We start from the raw sequence: 15149 nt of genomic DNA, 5'->3' as shown, positions 1-15149 counted from the left end.
AACAATCAAATTATAAAATAGAACCAAACAAATCCTGGAGCTACAGTGTATAATAACTGATATGCAAAAATTTATGAGTGGGGTTCAACAGCAGATATGAGTTGAGGAAAAGAAAAACATCGGCAAACTTGAATATATTAATATATCATTTTATATTGAATAATTAAAATTAATATAAGAAGCATATAGAAACCCAAACAAAAGTGCAAAAAGTGTTTGTCAGACACCAACAAGCAGATCAATGTAGGTATTATGAGAGTCACAGAGAAGAGAGGGGAGCAGAGAGGTTATTTGAATGAATAGAGGCCCCAAACTTCAAAACTTTGATGAAAGATCAATCTACGAAACCAAGAAGCTCAATGAACTCCAGCAAGGACATGCAAAGAGACCTACACTGAGACACAATGTGATCAAATTTTCAAAAGTGAAGGACAGAGACTCTTGAAAGCAGAATAGTAAGTCATTGTATACAACAGATCCTCAATAAGCTTGTCAGTCAAATTCTCACCTGAAACCTTAGAGGTCAGAAAGTAGTAGGATGGTATTATTTAAATTTTTAAAGAAAAAAGAAAACTATCCACTGAAAATCCAGTATCTGGCATGACTAAAAACTGTTGTTGAAAAATGAGGGAGAAATTAAGAACTTCCCAGAAAAGAGGTTACATTCATTTTCACTACAGCTGCCCTACAATAAATGCTAAAGGGAGACCTTCAGGTTGAAGATAAAAAGATCTCCAGTAAAGGAAAATAAATGGAAAAATACTGTTTTTGTAATTTTAGTTTTAAACTCCAGTTTTTATTTTATACAGAATTTATAACACAAATGGACAAAAATAGTTACAAATCTGTTATTGGCCACACAACTGTATAAAGATGCAACATTCTGACATTAATAACAAAGGGACAACACAGCTGTATAGGAGTAAAATTTTGTTATGTGACTGTAGGTAAGTTGGTATTAATTCAAATTAGATTGTTATAACATTAGAATGTTATATGTAATACCCATGGTAACCATAAAGATATAGCCAAAGAATATACACAAAAGGAAATGGGAAGAGAATCAAAATGTGTCGCTACAGGAAAAAAAATCACACACACAAATGAAGGAAGTAATGGCAAAATGAGGGTAAAATGCTGTAAGACATACAGAAAACAAATAGCAAAACAGCAGTTTTTCCTTATCAGTAATTATATTAAGTGTAAATTTATTCAACTCTTCAGTCAAAAGGCAGAGAATGCCAAAATGGATTAAAAGGAAAAAAAATTGAACTATATGCTATATACAAGATAGTCACTTTAGATCTAAAGACACAAAGAAGTTGAAGGTAAAAGGATAGAAATAAATTGAATTCCATGCAAATAGTAACCAAAGGAGAGCTGGATTGGCTATACTAATATTAGACAGATGTGACATTAAGTAAAAATATTTTATAAGAGAAAAGGAAATTACATATTGATAAAAGGGCAAATTGACCAAGAAATGTAGGAATAATAACCCTATGCACCAGACATCAGAGCCCCAAATATATGAATCAATCTTTGATAGGATTGAAGGGAGAAATAGTTCTACAATAATAGTTGGATAGTTCAATATTCCACTTCAATAATGCACAGAAACAACAGGAACAAGATCAATAACGAAATGGAAGACTTGAAAACAGAACAATACATTTAGATCTAACAGAGAATGCTGCATCTAGCAACAGCAGAATACAATTTTTTTCTGAAGTTTATATGGAACATTCTGAAGAACAGATAATGTTAGGCCACAAAACAAGTCTCAGTAAATTTTCAATAAACAAACTCAGATAACTCAGATACAAAAATTGAAATAATACAATGATTTCCAATCACAATTGAATGAAACTAGACATCAGTAACAGTAGGAAAAGTGGAAAGTTTGCAAATACATAGAAATTAAACAACACACTCTTAAACAAGGAGTCGAAGAAGAAATCATAAGGGAATTTTTAATACCTTGAAATAAATAAAAATGAAAAGTTAACATACCAAAACATACGTGATGCAGCAGAAGCAGTGCTAGAAAATAAATTTAAAGTTATAAACACAACTCAAAGAACAACCTAAGTTTGCACCATAAGGAACAGAAAAAGAGGAGCAAATTTAGCCCTAATCTAGCAAAGGAAAGATTATGGCAGAGATAAATTTAAAAACAGAAAATACAGAAAATCAATGAAACCAAAAGTAAGATATTTGAAAAAAATCAGTAAAATGGACAACCTTCAACTAGACTGACTAAGAAAAACAGAAGATTCAAAATGTGTGTTGAACTAAAGATTCAAATGTGTGTTACTAAAATAAAAAATGAAAGTAGGGACATTACTACATATTTTACAGGTATAAAAAGGATAATAAGAGAATAGTGTGAATAACTGTACATCAACAAATGTAAAATCTCTACAAAATAAATTCCTTAGAAAGACATAACTAGAACCCTGAAGAAATAAAAAATCTAAATACACCTATAACTAGCAAGGAAATTGAAGCCGTGATCAAAAATCTCCTAACAAATAAAAGCCACAGACTAGATGGCTTCATTCAGCAATTTTACCAGACACTTAAAGAAGAATTAATGCCCATCCTTCTCAAACTTCAAAAATTTGAAGAGGGTACACTTTCCAACTAAAAGTTCAGCATTACTCTGATACCAAAGCCAGACAAAGACACTACAAGAAAGGAAAACTACAGACCAATAGTTCTTAGGAATACTGATACAAAATTCCTCAACAAAATACTGAGAAACTGAAATAACATATCAAAAAGATTATATACTATAACTAAGTGGAATGTATTCCTGAATGATTCAATGTATTCAAGGATAGTTCAACACACATCAATCAATGTAATACACAGCATTTAACAAAATTCAACACCCTTTCATAATCAAAACATTCAACAAGTTAAAAATAGAATGTATATGATGGAATACTACTCAGCCATAAAAACTGACAACATAATGCCATTTGCAGCAACATGGACGTCCCTGGATAATGTCATTCTAAGTGAAGTAAGCCAGAAAGAGAAAGAAAAATACCATGAGATCGCTCATATGTGGAATCTAAAAAAAAAAAAAAAAAAAGCATAAATACAAAACAGAAATAGACTCACAGACATAGAATACAAACTTGTGGTTGCCAAGGGGGCAGGGGGTGGGAAGAGATAGACTGGGATTTCAAAATTGTAGAATAGATAAACAAGATTATACTGTATAGCACAGGGAAATATATACAAGATCTTCTGGTAGCTCACAGAGAAAAAAATGTGACAATGAATATATATATGTTCATGTATAACTGAAAAATTGTGCTCTACACTGGAATTTGACACAATATTGTAAAATGATTATAAATCAATAAAAAATGTTAAAAAAAAAAGAATAGAATGAAACTTCTTCAACACAATAAAGCTATATATAAAAAACCCATAGATAACATCATATTCAATGTTGAAAAACTGAGAACTTCTTTTAAAATCACCAACAAGAGAAGGATGCTAGCTCTTAATTCTCACAACAGAAAAGAAATGATAATTATGTGACATGATGGAGGTGCTAGTTAATGCTAGAAAAGCAATCATACTGCAACATATGAATGTATCAAATCAACATGTTGCATATCTTAAACTTACATGTTATATATCAAATATACTTCAATTTTAAAAATAAATTAAATTCACAATTTAAAAATTCCAAAAAGAAAATTCCAGCTCAGATGGCTTTGCTATTGAAATCTACAAAGTATTTAAAGGATACATAATGTCAATTCTGCACAATCTCTACCAAAATAACAGAAAGGAGAACGTTCCAACTCACTTTATGAGGCTAGAATTGCTCTGATACCAAAGCCAGACAAAGACAGTATCAAAAAAAAAGAAAAAAAACACAGATCAATATTCCTTGTTAACATAGATATAAATCTGCTCAACAAAAAGTTAGTAAATCAAAGCTAGCAATATAGTATATATTGCAAGCAAGTTAGGTTTATCCTAGAAATGCAAAGCTGATTCAATATTCAGAAATCAATTGAATATACTAAAGATAGTCTTTTCAACAAATGGTGTTGGACATTGGACATCCCTATGCAAAAAAAACAAACCTTGCTATAAGTCTTGAATAAAAATTAACTCAAAAATGGATAATAGGTCTCAATATGAAAATATAAAACTATAAAACTTTTAAAGAAAACATAGAGCTCCCTGCCCTCAGGTTAGGCAAAGAGTTCTTAGAGAATCATTTCCAAAACTCTTTGAACAATGAAAATGGGTAAAATTCACTGTGTTTAAATTGAACCTCAATAAAGTTGATTTTTTACAAAGTACACAGGCAATGTGGCTAAGAAGAAAACTGTAAAAGAGCAGTTGGTCTCTCAACCATCCCAACAAGGTGACTGTCACAATATCACTCTGGCAGGATATAGGATATGGTGGTTCCTCAAAAAATTAAATATTTAATTAACATATGATCCTGTAATTCCACCCAATATGCACACAAAAGAACTGAAAACACGATTTCAAAGAGATATTTGTATACCCTTGTTCACAGCAGCATTACTGACAATAATCAAAAGATGGAAACAACCCACATGCTCAACAGATAAATGCATAAACAAAATGTATAAATATACAATGAAATATTATTCAACCTTCAAAAGGAATGAAATTCTGATACAGGTTACAACATGGATGAACCATGAAAACATCACATGCTAAGTTAAAAAAGCCAGACACCAAAGAACAAATATTTTGCGGTTCTATTTATATGAGAGGTACCTAGAAAGTCAAATTCATAGAAACAGAAAGTAGTATAGTGGTTACTAGAGGCTGAAGGCACACGGGATAGCTATTTATTGTATAGTGAGTATAGAGTTTCAGTTTAGGATGATGAAAAATTCTGGATATGGACAGTGGTGATGGTTGGACAACAATGTGAATGTACTAATGCCACCAAACTGTGTAGTTCAAAACGGTTAAAACGGTAAATTTTATCTTATGTGTAATTTACCACATACACAAAAAAGACAGGCCTATAATGGAAACAAATCTGTTGGCATGAGTCAGTAAATGGTGCTGACGCCATCATAGTGGGATATAGTTGCTAAAAAAAAAATAAAACAAAAACTTACAGATTAAGAGAAGATGGTCAATAACAGAATCCTAATTTTAAAAAGGCCAGAGGGAAAATAATTCACTAATGTTTTTGGTGCTGTTGTTGTTATTTGTTTTAGTGATCAGGAGATTAGAATGGAAAAAATGAAGGAGGAGGGTATAGCTCAAGTGGTAGAGCACATGCTTAGCATGTATGAGGTCCTGGGTTCAATCCCCAGTACCTCTTCTAAAAAAAAAATAAATAAACCTAATTACCTCCCTCCGCCCACTAAAATAAAATAATTAAATAATACAATAATTAATAAATAAGATTCTTTTAATTTAAAAAATGAAAGAATTTTCAGCAAAGGAAATTCTCAAGAATGCAGTTGTGATACCCTTCTGAAAAGAAATGTGATGAACACAAAAAATAACCTCTCCTTTCGCATGTAAAGATGACAATGCACAACTATTTATGTAGAAAGAGTATGTCCCAAATAAATATAAGGAAATAATTACTCCCTTCTTTGTCCCTACCCACGCTATTGCCCCAATGTCTGCCACAGGAATCATTTCCGTCAGTTTCTCAGACAAATTTCAACTTTGTGCAAATACAAATATCTGCCCCCTTTCTTTTACAAAAAACAACATATTATGACAAAGGTTCTACATCTTATTCTTTTTACTTAATATACCTTCAACGCTTTTCATATCAGACCATAGACAGTGATCTCATTTTTTTTTCTCCAATTGCATAGTGTTGCACTATGTTCAGTGGTTTACTTACAGCTATTTCCAGTATTTTTGCATTGTGAAGACTGCTACATGAATAACTTTAGATACGCATCATCATACCTACACCTGTAGGATAAAATTCCAGAAGTGGGACTGCTCAATGAAAGGGTAAATGCAACTTGAATTTTGAAAGACACTGCCAAATTGCCTTCCAAAAAGTTTGTACCAATGTGAAGTCCCTCTAACAATGTAAGTTTTTGAATTTTGGGAATATTTCCCCTTCAAGTCCATAAGAAACAGTATTTCTATAGTTTTAGTGGCATTTATCTTTATATGAATGAGGTTGAGCATATTTTCATGCACTTTACCACTGAACTATAACCACTGCCCTAAAATATTTGGTTCCATTTTTCGATTCTTTATTCTGTTCCATTGTCTGTCCAGTAAGATGACAATCCCACATTATTTCAATTTCTGAAGTTTTAGCGTATGTTTTGTAATCTGGTAAGACTAGCGTCAACTGCTCGACACTGCTTTTTTTCCAGATATACTGTCTTCTTTGTTTTTCCATTTGAACTTTAGAATAACCTCTATTTAGAAAAATGTTATTTTCAGTGGGATCATGTTAAATTAATAAATAAACTTAAAATGACATGTTTATGATGTTAAAGATTTCTATTAAAGAATATGGTATAACTTTTCATTTGTTAATTCTTTTTGTGTGTCCTTCGTAGTGTTTTAAATTTTTTTCTTAGATAGGTTCTATTTATTTCTTGCTAAGGTGATTCTGAACGTTTCATACTATTCCAAGATTGGTTGTACATAGTAAGTTTATTTACATGAATTTTATATCCATCTACCTTACTTTCTCCTTTTATTTATATTATATTAAAAGTAGCTGTAGTAAAATTCTTGGAGAAAGCATCTTTGCCATTAGAAGCAAATTATTTTTACACCTAACAAAATCTACCTGACCTGGCGGGTAACCAGAGGAAATGAGTAAACCAGTAAATCTGTCGATCTGACTAGGATCCTTGAAGAACTTAAAACTTACATTCCTTGATCTCTCTAAACCATGTTTTTTAATCAGAAAATGGGAATAACACTCCCTAATTCACTTCTCTGCTATTTCCAATGGCCGATACTACCCATCAAACTTTAAAGCTATTTCTTAGTCCAGGACTTCACAAATCAACTCCCTTAGATATGCACTCCTCCGGCAAGATATTAAAAGAACACATAAAGTTGACTGGCTATATGTTCAGTGTCTGGGCTCTAAGGAAAAGGAAGCACCTCATAAAAAAAAAAAAAGTTTCTTTCAAATCAACTTTTTTTTTAAGAAAGCTGTTTTTATTTCTATTCCATAATCGATGCTTCTGGTTTTACATAAAAGTCAAGCTTTAAATCATTCATTAGCTCAATTATGTAATCTTTCTCCCATCAAATCTTAAAACAAAACCCCAAACTGCAAGATCTATTCTTCCTGTTAACTGTTTTACATTGAGACTCAGAAATTACTTTCCAAGATACAATGCGGTGACACTTATTTGAATGTTCAATTACACACACACCCCCAGCACACAAAATTCTGAATACCGTTTGTCCTCTCCACGACCCCCAACACCCTAAGTCACACACACCCCGGCTCTCACTCCTTCCTGCACCGCCTGCCTCACCGCCCCCTCATTCTCAGGCTCTGACTACCACACACCACAGAATAACAACTGCCCTCTTGGCAGCGTAGGAAACGCCTCCCTTTGGGCCACCCCCTCCCCATTTCACGTTTAGCGATTCCTCCTCTTCAACCTCTCTAAATCCATTGCAAGTTCCAGATCTCCTCCCCTTCGGTCTCCCTGACTAGATTCAGATCTCAGACTCTCAGGTCCGACAAGTTCTCTGCACTGAGGAAGCCCCAAGCCAAACTCACGCCGAACAAAGGCCAAAACCGCGACCCCGGAAGCCTGCGCGCTCCTTGGGCGCGCTGACACTCCCAGAAGTCTCCGGGGTGTGGCCTGGCGCAGGCTGTGAAGAATCCAGGCGAATTTCAAACGGTCCATCCACCGCTTTTCCTGCTCCCTAACTACTTTTCCCAGAAGGCTCGGCGGTGCCAATTATCTCCCTTAGCGGACCAGCCCTTTTCTTTCAGAGCCTGTTCAACTTCAGGGGCTATTAGGGGGCGCCCGGGAAATCCATTTTCAAACACTTCGGAGTGGCCGTCTTTGGGAGCCACGGCCCAAGGCTGCGCCTGGCTCCGTAAGGCCTCCGGTGAGCGGATCGATGAAAGGAAACAATCCTTTCCCCAGGGCCGCAGGTGAACCCTGACAGGAATCAGGACGACCGGCAGCCATTTTTGCCTGCCACAAGGACGTCTCTGACTACACTTCCCAGAGGACTCCTCGGCAATAGCGCGTTTCTCGCGTAAATTTGGCCTCCAAGTCACGCGCTGGCGGGACCCTCAGGTTTGCGCCGGTAACTGTTACAGTGCCGTGGAAGGTTCTGCGGGTTTGGAAGCTCGGAATACCTGAGGTGGGGAACCCGAGGAGAGGGCAGGGCCGGAGCTTCGGCTTTGTACTGCTGAGGAGGTGAGACTGAAATTGTGTGGTTGTATCTGTGTGGTGGTACGTGATGCATGACCGTGTGGTTGTGTGTGGCTGTTACTGTAGTGAGCGTGTGGTTCCAGCGATAACCGTGTGCAGCACAGTCAGAGCCTGTGACTGTGCAGGTGAAAGGATGCGACCCAGGGATGACCGTGTAGTCACGTGCGGCATTGTATATTCGGGTGAGGAGCTTGTGACTCGGTGAATGTGATAGCGTTTGTCCCATAGAGGGGTGTGACCTGTGTTGCAGAGTACAGGTGGGGATACCTGTGGATACTGTGTGGTTTTGTCTGTGGTTAGTGTGATTGTGACTGCGATCATGTGCAGGTGTGCAGTGCCTATGACTGTGCCGATTCTGATTGATTGTCCTCTTGGTAAATGTGTGATTGTGCTTATGTGACCCCTTGAGGCCCTGGATATGCAACCCTACTGTTTTATTTGTGGGTTACTTCTAGTTGTATGTCTCCATGGTAGTTTATGTTTGTGTGTGACTATGTATGACTGGATAAATCTCTGAGGTTTTTTTACTTATGTGTACCTCTTTAAGCATTATATTGTAGTTTTACACCGTTTTTAAACTTTATATGAATGCTGCCATGCTGTCTTTTATCTTTTATTTTGCTTATTTGTATAACTATGTTTTTGAGAGTTATCTGTATTGGATATAATAGTGTTATTATATCTAATGATAGTATATTGTCTGTATTAGATGTAATTTTTCTTTGCTGCATTGTATTCCATCCTTTGAAGTATACCACTATTACTCATCTCTTCTCGTAAAGATGGACATTTGAGTTATTTCTATTTTTTGACTTCATGGACTCTGCTGCCATGAGATTCTTTTACAAAGAGTACACATGCATGAGTTTACCTACCAGTAGAATTGCTGGGTCATGTATCTTCTACTTTACAAAGTAGTGCCAAAATATTTACCAAAGTGAGTGCCAGATTTATACTTGCACAGCAGCATTTGAAACATTTCATTGCTCCACGTCCCTACCAAAACATCGTTTTGATAGTTTTTTAAAAACATTTTTATGACATATGACATATATAAAGTGCACAAATCTTAAGGATACAGCCGTAAAACAGTTTCCTAGTTCAATATGAAGAACTTAGCCAGCACCCCGGAAGATTCCCTTATGCCCTTTCCCAGTTATTCCTCTCCCAGAATCAGTATTCAGAATTCTATAGTCATTCATTAATTTTACCTATTCTTGAATTTCACATGTAAGTGTTATTATATAGCATGTGCTCTTTTATGCCTGACTTCTTTTGTTCCACATTACGTCTCTGAGATTCATCTATGTTTTTGAGTGTAATTTTACTTGGTTCTCACTACACTTGGGGATATATTGCAATTTATTAATTGATTACACTGTTGAGGGGCATTTGGTAGTTTCCAGTTTGAGGCTGTTACAGATTGTGTTGCCGCAGTAAACATTCTGCTGTGGTTGTGATGAACACATAGATACTCTTCTCTTCGGTAAATATTTAGGAGTGGAATTGCCAGATCGTTGGGCAGGGATATGTTTAATAGACACTACCAGTATCTTTTGTTGTACCAATTTGCACTCCATCCAGTGATGTATGAGAGTTTCAGTTGCTCCACATTGTTTTCTATTGTAAATATTCTGGTGGAAATGTATTGGAATTTCATCACAGTTTTAATTTGCATTTCCCTGATGTTTAATGATGTTCAACACCTTTGATATCTTTATTGGCCTTTTGAATATCCAATTTTTTAAAATGTCTGTTCTGTTCTTTTTGCCCTCTTGTCTTTTAAACATTGTTTTTCATTTTAAAAAAAACTTTTATCATATTGTATACTTAGTGTAAATAATTACCATACACTCTTCATTTAGGTGTCTACAATACAATTATGAAAACCAGGAAATTTATGCTGATACAAGCCGTTTGCTGATTTACAGACCTTTATTTAAATTTTGCTAATTGTCTTACCAGTGCCCTGTTTTGTTCCGGAATCCAGTGTACATTTCCACATTGATTTAGTTGTCTTGTTGATATTACTCTCCTCCCATCTGACATAGTTCTTTTGTCCTTTTTATGCTTTACCATCTTGACACTTTTGAAGAGCACTGGCCAGTTATTTTGTAGAATGTCTTTCAATTTGGATTTGTCTGCTGTTCCCTCATGGTTAAATTTAGACTATGTATTTTTGGCAAAAAGATCACAAATGATGTGTTCTTCTCAATGTGTCATATCAGGTTTTATATGACATCAGTGTATCTCATTATCAGTAATGTTAACTTTGACCATTTGGTTAAGGTGATGTCTGCCTAGGCTCTCCTTTGTAAAATGACTATTTTTCCTTTTTAAATTAATAAGTATCTTCTAGGGAGATGCTTTGAGACTGCAAAAATACTGTTTCTCATTATACTTTCGCCTATTAATTTAAAAAAAATTTTGTTGTTCTTTATTCTTCAATTATTTTACTTTTATGGAGGTTCTAGGAATTGAACCCAGGACCTCATGCATGCTAAACATGTGCTCTACCACTGAGCTATACCCTGACCCCCTCGCCTATTAATTTTAACATCCATTGATAATTCTTGTTTGTAACAGTTATTACTGTGATGTTTGCCTAGTGCTGATTTTCCTTTTCCATCATTCCTTCTATATTTTTTAATTTAAATTCTAGTATAAAGAAGAGCTGTTCCTTATTCCTCATATGTTTATTCAATTATTTATTTATGAACTCGTAGATACTTATATTATTCTGTGAGTTTTAATCTGTTATAGTTGTATGTTTTGTTGCTCATATTGCCCCCAATTTGGCCATTAAGAACTCCTTCATGTTGACCTCTGTGTCCTTTTAACATGCCATCGTTTTTTGAGCGCTGCCTTACTTTCTGGCACCAAGATGTTCCATGCTTGTATTTCCCCTCCTCTAGCCCTGGAATCAGTGGTTCCAAGGAGCCTTGGTTTCTTTTACTGAAGAATAGATTTATAAACCAAGCTCTGGGCACTTGGTGTGCTCATTGCTGCCACGTGTGATTGCTGTAGTTCCTGTCAATGGACTAGCGCTGGAAAGTAAGCAAATGTATATACACACATCTGTATCTATCTATTTGTGTGTATTTAAAAACCACCAGTTCATACTCATACTTTCAATTCCAGTTCAATACCACTGTCCAGATCTGTGAAGTATCTGAGATTCTATCCTACCTGTAAGTTAAAAGTTAGCTTGCTGCAGCTTCACAGATGCTGGCAGAAGACATGAGAAGTCAGACGTGAGAGACAGTTTATTGCCCATGCAGTAGCATTAACCAAAGTATCAATATTTTCCTTGCACTGGTTCACTTGCACCTATAGGATGATGCAAAATACACAGACATTTATGTGCTCCCTTGAGTTTAGGGAACCTGAATCTTTTTTTTTTTTTTTAAGTGTTTCTAGAGATTCCCTTCAACTTTATTTATTTTATTTTATTTTATCTATTGAGTTATAGTCATTTTACAATGTTGTGTCAATTTCCAGTGTAGAGCACAATTTTTCAGATATACATGAGCATACATATTTTCATTGTCTCATTCTTTTTTGCTGTGAGCTACAAGATCTTGTGTATATTTCCCTGTGCTATACAATATAATCTTGTTTATCTACTCTACATATGCCTTGTCAGTATCTACAAATTTCGAACTCCCAGTCTGTCCCTTCCCACCTCCACCCCCTTGGCAACCACAAGTTTGTATTCTATGTCTATGAATCTGTTTCTGTTTTGTATTTAAGTTCTTTTTTTTTTTTTTTAAGATTCCACATATAAGCAATCTCATGGTATTTTTCTTTCTCTTTCTGGCTTACTTCACTTAGAATGACATTCTCCAGGGACATCCATGTTGCTGCAAATGGCGTTATGTTGTCATTTTTATGGCTGAATAGTATTCCATTGTATAAATATACCACATCTTCTTTATCCAGTCATCTGTCGATGGGGAAACCTAAATCTTTTATAACGGATCATAAGCATGCCTGCCTTTTGCTCTAGGGAGAGACTAATTCTGTCTTCCAGGGATGTTCTATATAAACATCTTGGAGGAATAATCCAGAATTATAGCACTTAGTGTCTCTGATCTCACAAGAAGCTCAGAAACATTCAAGACTCATGGAGAATTGTCTCCCTTCAGGTCTGGCCACTTCCTTATTTGCAACTCTTTTCTCCAACAGTGAGAAACTTGCTTCTTAGTATCAATGATTTTTTTTTTTTTTGCACATATCCTATAATGCATGTAAAGTAGTTGCAGAATTGCTAACCCATACTCATGTAAAAAACAAATGTACTAGCTATAGTAAAGTATTTGTGTGCAACGTTTTTATTTAACCTAACCTTAATACAGTTGAAAACTGTTTCCAAAGTTACTTCACCAGCCTCTTCAGTGTAGTTTTGTTACTAATTTTTCCTACACTTCACTTGGTGTGTTACACTTTGGGTTCCCCCATATTCTGGTTGAATGTAACATGCCATAATATTTTGAATATGAAAACATTAACATGTTTCCTGTCCACTCCCTGCACCTAATCAACCTCATTACTTTCTGCTTTATCCTTCTGGTATTTCCTTTGCACAAAGGAGCAAATACAGGTATTCTTTTGAATGACCTCTTTTTTGCATTAAAGATAGCACACTCTAGAAACTCTTTTGAACATTTCTTTTTTCACTTAATGTTATATCCTGGACATTCTTCTACTAGAATTCAAAAAGATACTAATAATTATTTTTTCATGGTTACATAATATTCCAGTATATGGATTTATCATGGTTTATTCAACCACTCGCCTACTATGGGTGTTTAGGTCATTTATAGTATTTTACTACTGGAAATAGTGCTGCAATAAATAACTTTGTATACATGTATTTTTATGTTGCTGGAGGTGTATCTTCAGAATAGATTCCTAGAAGTATGATTGCTGGGTCCAAAGGTAAGCATGTGTGCAGTTTTGTTAGGTATTGCTAAATTCTCCTCTAGAGCTGCTGTACCAGTTTTCATTTCCACTTGCAATGTATGAGTGCCTCTTTCTGCCCACAGCCTAGCCAGCAGAACGTGTTGGCATGCATCCTTTTTAGCTTTTACCAATCTAATATATGGAACATAGTATCTCAGTGTTGTTCTCTAATTTCATTAATTATGACTGTGCTTGAACATTTTAGAATCTTTTTTTTTTTTGTGATTGCCTATTTCTATCTTTCCTCATCTTTCTAGCAGTTTTTTTTTTAACCCCTTGTATTTTATGATTAGTGACTTTTAGTATCTTGAAAAGAAATCTTTGCTTATTCCCAAGGTTCTTGAAGATACTCTCCTGGGTTTTTTGGGAAGCTTTTTAGATTTAACATTCACATTTAACTCTGTGACCCATATTTCAATTTTTGTGTATGGTGAGAGGTAAAGATAAAGGTTAACTTTTTTTTTCCATTCAAATACCCAGCTGTTCCACCGCTGTTTAATTAAAAGCCTTTGTCAGAAATCAGGTGATATTATATATGTAGTTCTCTTTCTGAACTGTGTTCTTTTTTATTTACTTGTCTTTTTGTCAGGATCACTTTTGAAATCTATAGTATTAATCCTCCGAATCTTTTTCTTCTTTTTCAAGACTGTCGTGGCTATTGTAAGTCCTTTCAATTTCCTGTTGCTGTTAGAATCAACTTGTTAATTCTCATCAAAAAAGAAAAATCCTTGCTGGGATTTCGTTTGTATATTTATATGTTATTTTGAGGAGAATTGACATCAATATTGAATCTTCCAATTATTAAACATGGTGTATATCTAAATTTGTTAAGGTCTTTAATTTCTCTCAGCAATTTATTATAATTTTCAGTGCACATCTTTTGTTAGATTTATACCTGGGTATTTGACATTTGTTATTGAACCTATAAATAGTATATAAACTTTTTAAACTTTCCAGTCGCTACTAGAAGTACAATTGCTTTTTGTATTTGTCTTTCTATTTAACATCTACAAAAGCACCTATTGCAGATGCTGTTTATCAGGTTCCGGGAGATTTTCCCTCATTTGCTAAGACATTTTTACACTAATTTTACATTAATGAGGGCTGAATTTAGATAAATGTGTTTTCTGTGTCTATGAAAGGATTAGATAGTTTTTATTTTATTTATTATTAATATAGTAAATTATTATGTTGATTTTTCAAATGTTGAACCAGCCTTTTATTCCTGAAATAAACTCTATTTGGCCATAATGCATTACATTTTTTCCCCTAGAGGGTTAAATTTGTTTATACTTTATGTAGAATTTCTGCATGTGTGTTCATGAGAACTGTTGGTCCATAATTTTTTTTTTATGTTTTTGTTAAGTTCTGGTGTCAGGTTTGTAGAAGCCTTATAGAATGAGTTGAGAAGAATTCCCTGTGTTCTGTTTTTCAGTGCATGTAAAACTAACGTTATTCCTTAACTTTGGAAGAATTCACTGGTGAAGCTATGAGGCCTGAAATTTTCTTGATAAGGTTATAAATTATGGAATCAATTTAACTCTTCAGCTGTTCTGTTGTTTTTATTTGTTTTGTCAGTTTGGGCTTTTTTTTTCTTTAAAGGAATTTGTTTCATCTAAGCTTTCAAACTTAAGAATATAAAGTTGTCAGTATTGTCTTATTATCTTTTTAATGTCTGTGGTGTCTGTAATGATGTTCCCTTTTTCATTCCTGCTTTTGTTTACGTTATCCCTCCCTTTTTTCATC

At 34.6% G+C, this 15149-nt stretch overlaps 2 protein-coding genes across 3 annotated transcripts in view; one reads left to right on the top strand and one right to left on the bottom strand.

Moving 5' to 3' along the window:
- The window catches only part of LOC116666048 (translation initiation factor IF-2-like), a 407644-nt gene that overhangs the window by 184532 nt on the left and 207963 nt on the right, over positions 1-15149 (bottom strand). The window lies entirely within an intron of this gene.
- LOC102510255 (zinc finger protein 14 homolog) overlaps positions 7774-15149 on the top strand; it is a 97248-nt gene continuing 89872 nt past the window's right edge. Inside the window, exon 1 of one of the 2 annotated variants that reach the window (XM_014563813.2) lies at positions 7774-8423. The gene's annotated coding sequence lies outside the window, so the exon portion shown is untranslated. The remainder of the gene's footprint in view (positions 8424-15149) is intronic. The other variant, XM_032488016.1, reaches the window with a different exon arrangement.

The sequence above is a fragment of the Camelus ferus genome, chromosome 9, assembly GCF_009834535.1.
Source record: "Camelus ferus isolate YT-003-E chromosome 9, BCGSAC_Cfer_1.0, whole genome shotgun sequence".
Lineage (NCBI taxonomy): Eukaryota > Metazoa > Chordata > Mammalia > Artiodactyla > Camelidae > Camelus > Camelus ferus.
Note: the sequence above shows the minus strand (reverse complement) of the source record. Positions and strands in the feature narration are given on the sequence as shown.